Source organism: Prionailurus viverrinus, chromosome X, assembly GCF_022837055.1.
Source record: "Prionailurus viverrinus isolate Anna chromosome X, UM_Priviv_1.0, whole genome shotgun sequence".
Taxonomy (NCBI): domain Eukaryota; kingdom Metazoa; phylum Chordata; class Mammalia; order Carnivora; family Felidae; genus Prionailurus; species Prionailurus viverrinus.
Genome location: NC_062579.1, coordinates 57,604,117 through 57,613,934, shown reverse-complemented (window position 1 = coordinate 57,613,934; position 9,818 = coordinate 57,604,117).

The window sequence follows — 9,818 nt, the reverse complement described above, 5'->3', positions numbered from 1 at the left end:
TCAATTCGTTAGCTGTTGCTACTTCCTAGAGTTTCTTTTGGGGAGAATTCTTCCGTTTGGTCATTTTGGGTAGTCCCTTTGGTAGCTCCAAACTGCAGGGCACTTCCCTTGTGCTGTCCAGAGTAAATAGTGTTGGTTGGGCGGGTCACAGTCAGACCCAACCAATATCTGCCCCCAGCCAACCGCTGGGACCACAGTTGAACTGGTGTGTACCTTGTCTTCCCCTTCCCCAGGGGCAGGACTCACTGTGGAGTGGTGTGGCTCATGTCAGGGCTACTTTCACACTGCCAGGCTTGTGGTGCTGCTTCAATGGGATCTGGCCAAGGGTGTATTTGCTGTGGTAGATCTGCAAGGTACAAAAGGGGCAGGAGGGGCAGACTTAGCTCACTTTGCAGTTGGTATTCCCCTGTGGGAGGGGCCTTGCAGCACTGGGAGGGAGGCAGGCCCATCTGAGGGATGGATCCACAGAAGCACAGCATTGGGCGTTTGTGGGCATTTGTGCGATACAAGCAAGTTTGGTGATGGGAACTGGTTCCCTTTGGAATTTCAGCTGCGGGATAGGAGAGGGAAATGCGCTTGCCAGCACCTTTGTTCCCAGCCAAGCTGAGCTCTGTCTTCCAGAGCTCAACAAATCTCCCTCCTGGAGTCCTCTCACACTCCCCGCTCTCCGAGATCAGAGCTGTTGACTGTTAACATTCCAGGTGTTAAGTCCCACTTGCTGTCATATCTCACGCAGTCTGGCCCATCCACTTTTGCAATCCAGACTTGGGGGGCTCTGCCATTACCGGTGGGCTGCCCCTCCACTGCCCTAGCTCCCTCCTGCCAGTCCATGTAGCACACACCACCTCTCTGCCCTTCCTACCCTCTTCTGTGGGCCTCTCGTCTATGCTTGGCTCTGGAGAGTCCATATTGCTAATCTTCTGGCAGTTTTCTGGGTTATTTAGGCAGATGTGGGTGGAATCTAAGTGATCAGCAGGACGAGGTTAGCCCAGCATCCTCCTATACTGCCATCTTCCCAACTCTCTCTGGCCCCAACTTTGTTCTTTTTCACGATGGTTTTGGAAATTCTGGGCCTCTTGTATTTCCATATTAATTTTAGGATCATCTTATCAATTATTGCACAAAATCCAGATGATATTTTGGTAAGAATTATGTTGAATCAGATTAATTTGAGGTATACTGCCTTCTTACAAATATTAAGTTTTCCAAACCATAAACATGGAATATCTTTTCATTTATTTAAATCTTTTAAAATTTTTTTTCAACGTTTATTTATTTTTGGGACAGAGAGAGACAGAGCATGAACGGGGGAGGGGCAGAGAGAGAGGGAGACACAGAATCGGAAACAGGCTCCAGGCTCTGAGCCATCAGCCCAGAGCCTGACGCGGGGCTCGAACTCCGGGACCGCGAGATCGTGACCTGGCTGAAGTCAGACGCTTAACCGACTGCGCCACCCAGGCGCCCCTATTTAAATCTTTAATTTCTTTCAATAATATTTTGATAATGTATTGTTGATAATATAATCTTCAAAGTAGTTAGTGCTTTGCAGCTTACAAAGATGTTTTTTTTTTACACACATCAGCTCACTTAATGCTGACAGCCACTATTTAGTATACAGGACAAAGAGAGGGGAGTGACTTGCCAAAAGTTATATAGGGTATCCATAACAGAGCCCAAAGGTAGTTTTCCTAACTTTACTGTTCTTTCCCTACACCATGCCACAAATTCCAAGAACTGGATCAGTTTCTAAGCATTCTTATCAATTTGGATGTTTCCTCACTTCATCCTCCACCCCACCAATGGACAATAACATTGTGATACTTTGAGTATTTTGCTCATTTAAACCTTGAGATCCTGAAATGTTTAAAAGCAAATTTAGGGGTTTTTTTTGGCACAGGTGTTTAGATTAATTACATTCAATGATAATATGATCGAAGCAGGCACTAAGTTCAAGGAGAAACACATTTGATTTATGATGCTATGCAAATGTCAAGCAATTTTTGCATTAATTCCAGTAATTCCATGTATGGTGGTCCCAGAATTCAGTCACATTCAGGACATCCATATTCACAGTTGAAATCTCAATGACCTAAGGAAGCTCTATTAATATGGGATGACAAGAATAATGTATTTAATCATACTATTACTTACATCTTATTATAATTATTATTACAAAAATGACTTTGATCACGATTTTGAAATCTTTTCACATACCATTATTTTACTTCTCTAACTTTCAGGTACCTTCCAAAGCATTTGGTACTGATTTTGGCACAGAGCTTACTTGGGATTCTCTCTCTCCCTCTCTGCCCTTCCCTCAGTCACTCATGCAGGCACTGTCTCTCTCACAAAATAAATAAACATTTTTTTAAAAAAAGAAATGTAAGCATAGTTATTTTGTATCCCTTCCTTCATGTTTGGACATTTAATACATATGTACTTTGTCAAATATTTTATAAAACAAGTAACATGAATTATTGGTGTGTGTGGGGGGGGGGGTATGCACCTTTTTTTTCCAGAAAGGCATGAAGAGCTGATACACTTACATATTGATTTATGAATAACTTATGTCTTTTATGGCTTCACACTTCATGACATTGAGTTTATTAATATATGAAGGTAGGCACCTTATCTGAGGTTATGCATTATCCACCTTTAAGAGATGTGTATCAGTGCATAGTTTAGCGTTTCTCCATTTATTGCCACAAACCTCACATAACTGAAAGAATTTAAAGGTTGCCACTGCAAATTCATTGCAGTAGTATTTCTATGTTCCACAGAGCAGATTTAAAGCAAAAGAACTACAATGGGATCTTAGACACTGTATCAAACTTTGATTTTCCAGATTATTTTTCATTTAGAAGATCACATACTATTAAGCATGGGTAATCTTCACTTTGTAGCAAAGATAGTTTTCAAAATTTCCTTAAGTGAATTTCTGTGCTTGTTTCATAGCTAAAGATTAAACAACAGCTAACTTCATTTTTTTTTTTTAAATCTAGCTAAAATCCATTAATGAGATGTCATGGTCAAGGATACCACAATTCCCAAATCAAATAAAGACACAGTTTATTATAAAGTAGACCATTTGCAATTCATTTTACACTAGAAAATTTAGAGTGAATGGACAGTAATCCTTGCTAATTACTAGAAAATTTAGAGTGAATAGACAGTAATCCTGGCTAATGTGAGCATTTAGTACGGTGACTTATTTCATTTTTTTCCCTTAATATATGATTATCCCATAAAATTCTAATTAAACAATTTTACAGAGGGGGTGCCTGGATGGCTCAGTTGGTTAATCATCCGAGTTCAACTCATGTCTTGATTTCACTGTTCATGAGTTGCAGCCCTGCATCAGGTTCTCTGCTGTCAGCACAGAGCCCACTTGGAATCCTCTGTCTCTCTCTCTCTCTCTCTTTGCCCCTCCCCAACTTATTCACACTCTTATTCTCTCTCTCTCTCTCTCTCTCTCTCATAAATAAAATAAACCTTTAAAAAACACAATTTTACTGAGAGCCTCTTATCAAAGCAGCACTATGCTACGCACTGTTGGTCACACGAATAATTACAACTGATTTTTTTAATGTTTATTTATTTCTGAGACAGTGAGAGACAGAGCATGAGTGGGGGAGGGGCAGAGAGAGAGGGAGACACAGAATCCAAAGCAGGCTCCAGGCCCTGAGCTGTCAGCACAGAGCCCGACGCGGGGCTCTAACTCACAAACCATGAGATCACGACCTGAGCTGAAGCTGGTCGCTCAACCGACTGAGCCACCCAGGCGCCCCTACAACTGATGCTTAATGATACATTGCCATTTATTAAAGTCTTATGTACATAACTACCTTTGCCACTCCTAATAACTTGTGAAAAAAAACAGGAGGAATCAGTTTTGTAGAAGCCAAAAGGAATATACTGATATATTTAAAGTTACATAGCAATTGTGGCTTCAAGTACAGGTTTTTGAACTCACAAGTCAGTTCTCTTTCCACTCTGCCTATAGTATAAAATAGAATCCCTGAATTTGGAGACTTTATAATCTAGATTGATAATAGTCAAATAAAAATAGACTAATACAACATTACAACACAAGAATAAGAGCCTTCAAAGGAAGCAGATTGGAGATTAACTTTGAAGGATAAGAGTGAAAAAAAAATCAATCCCAAAGGAAAATACTGACATACTGGACTTCACACAAATGTGAAATTACTATACGTTAAAAAATAACTAAAACAAGTAAATAATGGGCCAGAAAAATATAGTGGCAAATATAACACAAAAATATATTCTTTATAGTCTCTCTAAAGTACCTATAGAAATTAAAACAAAGACATTAAGGTCCGAAAAGATAACTGGGCAAAGACTATGAACAGACAATTTGTAAGAGAGGATATAGTGGCAAACATACGAAAAATGTTCAAACTTGGTATGACAATGTTTAAAGAAATAGAAAAAAACACAACTAAATATTATTTTGAATATTATATAACTTTCTAATTAGGGGATAATACACAAAATTGATGTATGTATAAAACTAGAGCTATCTTAATTTGCATAAGAGCCATAGCAATGTGTGTACTCTTTTACTCAAAAACCTCATTTCTAAAAATTCATTCAAATGATGGGGCACCTGGGTGTCTCAGTCGGTTAGGCATCTGACTTCAGCTCAGGTCATGATCTCGAGGTTCGTGGGTTTGAGTCCCACATTGGACTCTGTGCTGACAGCTCAGAGCCTGGACCATGTTTCAGATTCTGTGTCTCCCTCTCTCTCTGCCCCTCCCCTGCTCACTCTCTGCCTCTTGTCTAAAAAATAAATAAACATTAAAAAAATTAAAAATTCATTCAAAGGAAATCATCCAAATGAAGGGAACTTTTTATGCCTAAAATATTAATCAAAATATTATTTATAATAACAAAAGATTATGGGAGGCAACTCAAGTACCTAATAATAAGGGAAATCATGAGTAAAGTATGATGTATATATACTACAGATTGTTATAAAACAATTAAACATAATCTGTGTGAAGATGGTTCCAATGGAAAAATATACTTATGGAGAATTGTTAATTGAAAAAATAACATGTCATATTCTATGAAAATATGCATATAGCATGACTGAAATGGAATATAAAAATAATAACATTAGAAAACTTGGATTCCCCTGAGCCAGGCTGAGTTTTTACTCAGTTTCACGCATGTTACCTCTTAATATAACAACCCTGGGAAGTAAGTACTATTATTTTCCTATTATCCAGATGGGGAAATTGAGACTTACAGATGTTAACCATTTCAAGGTCACAAAAATTCATAAGTGATGGTACAGGATAAAGAAGACCTATGTTCTCAAAAACAGTAAGTTTTCCATTTAGGGACCAGGGATTTGGGGTTAGCCCCTCTACCCTATCACTCTTCTCATTTCTCAAGTATTTCTTTCATGTTGTACTGTTTCTTTAATTAAAAATTACAAATAAATAATTTAATAAGAAATAAGACAGTGAATAATTTTTCACCAAATGAATAATTGCTAAAGAAATTCAGAGACAGGTCACTTTAGGCTTAGTGGCTTAGAAGGCTTAAGAAGAAGATGAGATTTGACTCGGAATTGGAGGGATACCTAGAAGTTGCTGAGGTGAAGGGAATAAAGTTGGGTATTCCCAGGGTGTACAAAGACTGACAAAACTTTGTGGTAGCAGTGTTGACCAACCTGTGTTTAGGGAGTTGTCAATAAAGCTATTGGGGATAAAGGATAGGTGTAAGGGAGCTAAAGCTGCTGAAGGGAAGTTAGGGCCAAAGTATGAGGTGATTTTAACTTTAAGACAAAGGGCTTTTGCCTTATTCCTGGAAGCAATGGAGCACCACTAAATAAGCTGCATTTTTGAAAGACTGGTGGTATGGAAGAGTCAAAAATGGACAGGAACAGGCAGGGAGAACATTCAAAAGGCTTTCAAATAAGCTGGTAACAGGTTGAAGTGAGGATGGCAGTACTGCAAATATAAAGCAACAGATGCAAGAGATACTGTCTGACAGGGCTTGGTAGAATATGGTAGCTGATTAGATATAGGGATAAGGAAGAGGGAAAACACTGTTTAATTTCCTAACACTCCTTTTCACAACCCTACCAAAGGATTCAGTGCTGTCACCATTCTAATCAAAAGATTGCTTCTAGCTCCCTAGTTAATATTTATCAACTTAAGCTAAAGTCCAGCAAATAGAGCAGCTACAGAGACTTTTGCACTGACAAAAAAAAAGTAAACTAAAGACATCTAGATTTATAGGCCCATTTCCTCAATTTGTAAGGGATAAAATTGAGGCCCCAAGAAGGGTCCTGAATGAAGGGTTTGCTGTCTGAGTTTGTCCCAAGGCTTCTTTGTTTGGCAAAATTAATTTTTTTCACAGCAGCATTTTCCTCTAAAACTTCTAGGTTGTTCATCTCTGTTTAGGAGTGGAAATCTGTAGTGTGACTAGAGGGTGACCATTTCTTTAATATGCAGCATGGGACTTAGGGAGTGCCTTTTATGATGAATGAGGTCCTGGTTTCTACTAGAAACATTATTACATAATACATCAGTTTTATGTCAAGTGTTCTGGAAGTTTTTATAGTCTTTCCATTGAATGTGCTAGGGCCCCTTGTCACGAGGTCTTTTATACAAACATAGGGCATTTAAAGGGGTAACACAGTGATTTATAAAACCTTTGTGGATCAGGCATGAAAACCAGAAACACATAAACCAAAAGCATTTACTTCTGTGAAAATTGCTGTTACAACTCAGTAATAAATAGGTGCACAGTCATTGAGTGAAGATTCAAAGAACACCTTTGAATTAAATATGCAAAATTTATGAGATCAATTAATTAAAGTCACAGTAATGAAGCTTTGGAACACACCATCAGTACAAGGCTAATATGACCAGGGCTGCTTCCACATAGTCATTTTGCAGCCAGAATGTTCTAATCTAGACAGGAAACATCAGGCTCTGTGGGGGTAAGAAGAGCAAAAGGATGTGGTAGGGTGAGCAGGAGAAGGAGATGAGGGGAAAAAAATCCCAGATGTTTTTTAGTGAGCACTTCAGAATGGTTAATATTAAACCGACAGTAAATAATGATTACAGCACCTGTGCTCATTATAATCCAGAGTAAATTATCACAATGTGATATGTTGGATCCACCTGAAGACCAGACTGCAGATTCTATTGACTGTACCTCACACCTGTTCATTTCTTGTCATCAGCCACCAATGGGTACATTGTGTATGTCTGTGTGTATTTATGTATGTGTCTGTGTTTGCCAAGCTAAGAATGTGTCATGTTGGACCAAATGCTATTAAAAATATAGCAAAACAAACAAACAAACAAAAACCTCTTTCATACAGATTATAGACTTCCCAAATTCTGATGGAATAAACAAAACAAAAACAACAACAACAAAAATGTCTGGAGGAAGTTCCTGAAAAGTAACACTGGATATGAAACGAGGAAATAATATAGCATTGGCAAAAGCTTTTTAAAATTATTTTTATTTGATTTTTCTGTGCAAAGTGTTTTTGTGGAAGAGGGATATAAGCTTAATTATAAGTAACAGCTGGGTCAGAGAAGACACTAAACACAAGAGGTAGCAAAGTATAATAGAAAGAACTGAGGAAACAGACTTCCAGACTCCCTTTGCTGCTGACAACTTTGGGCAAGACGTCTGTTCACTAGGCAGCTACAGAGGGAATTGAACCCAACTTTTAAGGCCCCATCCAAATCTGATATTTTATGATTCTATAAGGTCTCATTCTTTTTTTCCCAGTTTTTGAAAGAACAAATCCTTCAGACATAGCTATGTTGGCAGTGCCCTTTCTGAGGGACCCATTTATAAGGGACAAGTATATTTATAATAATCTTGTCTTTATATAGACATTAGTTATGTCATGGCTTTCAGTTTGAGGTTTGAGTTCTGTGAAATTGGGAAGCTACAGAACTGATTTAGACTTCCAATTCACATCTCTTTCTTCTATCCCCCAAATACACTTCTTTAAAGATTATATTGATAAATATCAGGCAGCTAACAAGGAGCAGGAGTATGGTAAAGAAGCAGAAGCATCTACTTCCAGATTTTCTAAAAGAAAGTACATACCAGAAAACTGAAAACTCCTCATTGCTTAGCAAATACACTCTTTACAGGTTTAGGACCATAAAACTGTGAGCAGATTTAGCTCTGCTGACTTAGCATAATGGAGAGAGTGGAACATAAAGACTAGAGGGCCCAGGCCTGTCATTCAACATTCCAGTTTCTGTTCAAAGAGAACAAACATCAAACATAAGTCACACAAGCAAATACAGAGGACAATAGTTCTGATGGAGAGCTCCTCATCACAACTGCCAAAGCTGTTTAAAATGCAAACAGGGACTGGGAATGAGGCCTGGAGTCTTGTTAGGGCCCTCAGTGATTTAAATGGGGCTTGTGTGTACAATAAAGAAAGCCTACTCTATGCATTCCCCAGGCAGGCAGTGTGTGGAGGAGGAAAAAAGCCAAGTAGAAGCAAGGCCTGGAAAGGAAAAGGAGGCACATGATGGTTCTTTCTTATGCCTAGAAAGAGGAGGAAGAGGGGGAAACTAAGATTTCATTATGCCTTTAGGCCAACTGTTTTCTCCTAAGACATTACTCTAATTTTCTAGTGAATGTCAGCGAGTAATCAAGATTTGTTAGGTTGGGTGTAGGGGAAGGGTGGGAAGCTCTGTGTAATGGTTATTATATATAAAGAAAAAAAAGCCACTAACTTTCTGATAAAAATATTTCCTAAACGAGTCTCAGATTAAAGAAGGTACATTTATTTTTGCATTTGGCTTGGAGGCTTCAAGGTCAAAAGAAAAACAAGGGTGTTGTATTTTAATAGGACAAAACTTAATGACGTGAAAAATTCTTTAGTTCCTCTGTCTTGCTATTAAACAGTAGTCTACCAGGAGGTTTAGTCAATTCTCTGAAGTGTTATTTTTTTGTTTGTTTTTTAAGATCAATTTACTAGTTGGAATCTAGTGAAATAGCATTAAGGTAGGCTGGTTGTTATACCTTATCTGATCTTGATTGTGAATAAATGGCATGGTTATACTAGTTGAACATGTAAATGTTCTAATAATGCTCTCTAACTCAGCCCTCTTTGGGATTATTTTTTTTCCATGCTTCTACCTCCCTAAATGCATAGGTATACATACCTTTGCTTTTCTCTTTGCAGATCTCACAACTAGTGGCTGAAGAGAAACAAGGTCTGTACTGACACCTTACTCTGGTTTCCTTGATCTGAGAAAGTGAAAGGGTCTGGATTATTTCATAGATTCACTATGAGCTTTCCACACTCCTCTGTGTCATCTTGTCCTACCTGCAAAATGGGGAGTTGAAGAGGCAGGAGTGCTATATTTCTGATTTTTATTTATGTATTTATTTCTAGGTTGGGGAACTGAAGTTACAAAGCAAACAAACGCCAAGAAAGAAAACATGATGAGAGAATAAACCAAGTAACTATAAACAGACTTCTGAGTGTTCTTTAAAGGGAAGGTATTATTATAAAGGTACACAATAGTCATGGACTGTGCTTTTGGGACCTTCCTCAGTGCACAGCTGAGGAAGCTTGAGTTGGTGCCAAGTTACAGTTCCTGGCCCCTTCGGGGGAGGCAGGTTCAGGTTTGGGAAAACAAAATCAGACTCAGGGGCTATTGTGGCCTGGACAGAGGCAGAAAGACACAATACAGCAGACTTCCTTCCTGTCTTGTTCTTATCTGAGGGTGCAGAGGGTGGGTGGGAGCATGCCTGGAGAGCAGGTGAGGCACTTCAAGCCCCAGCTG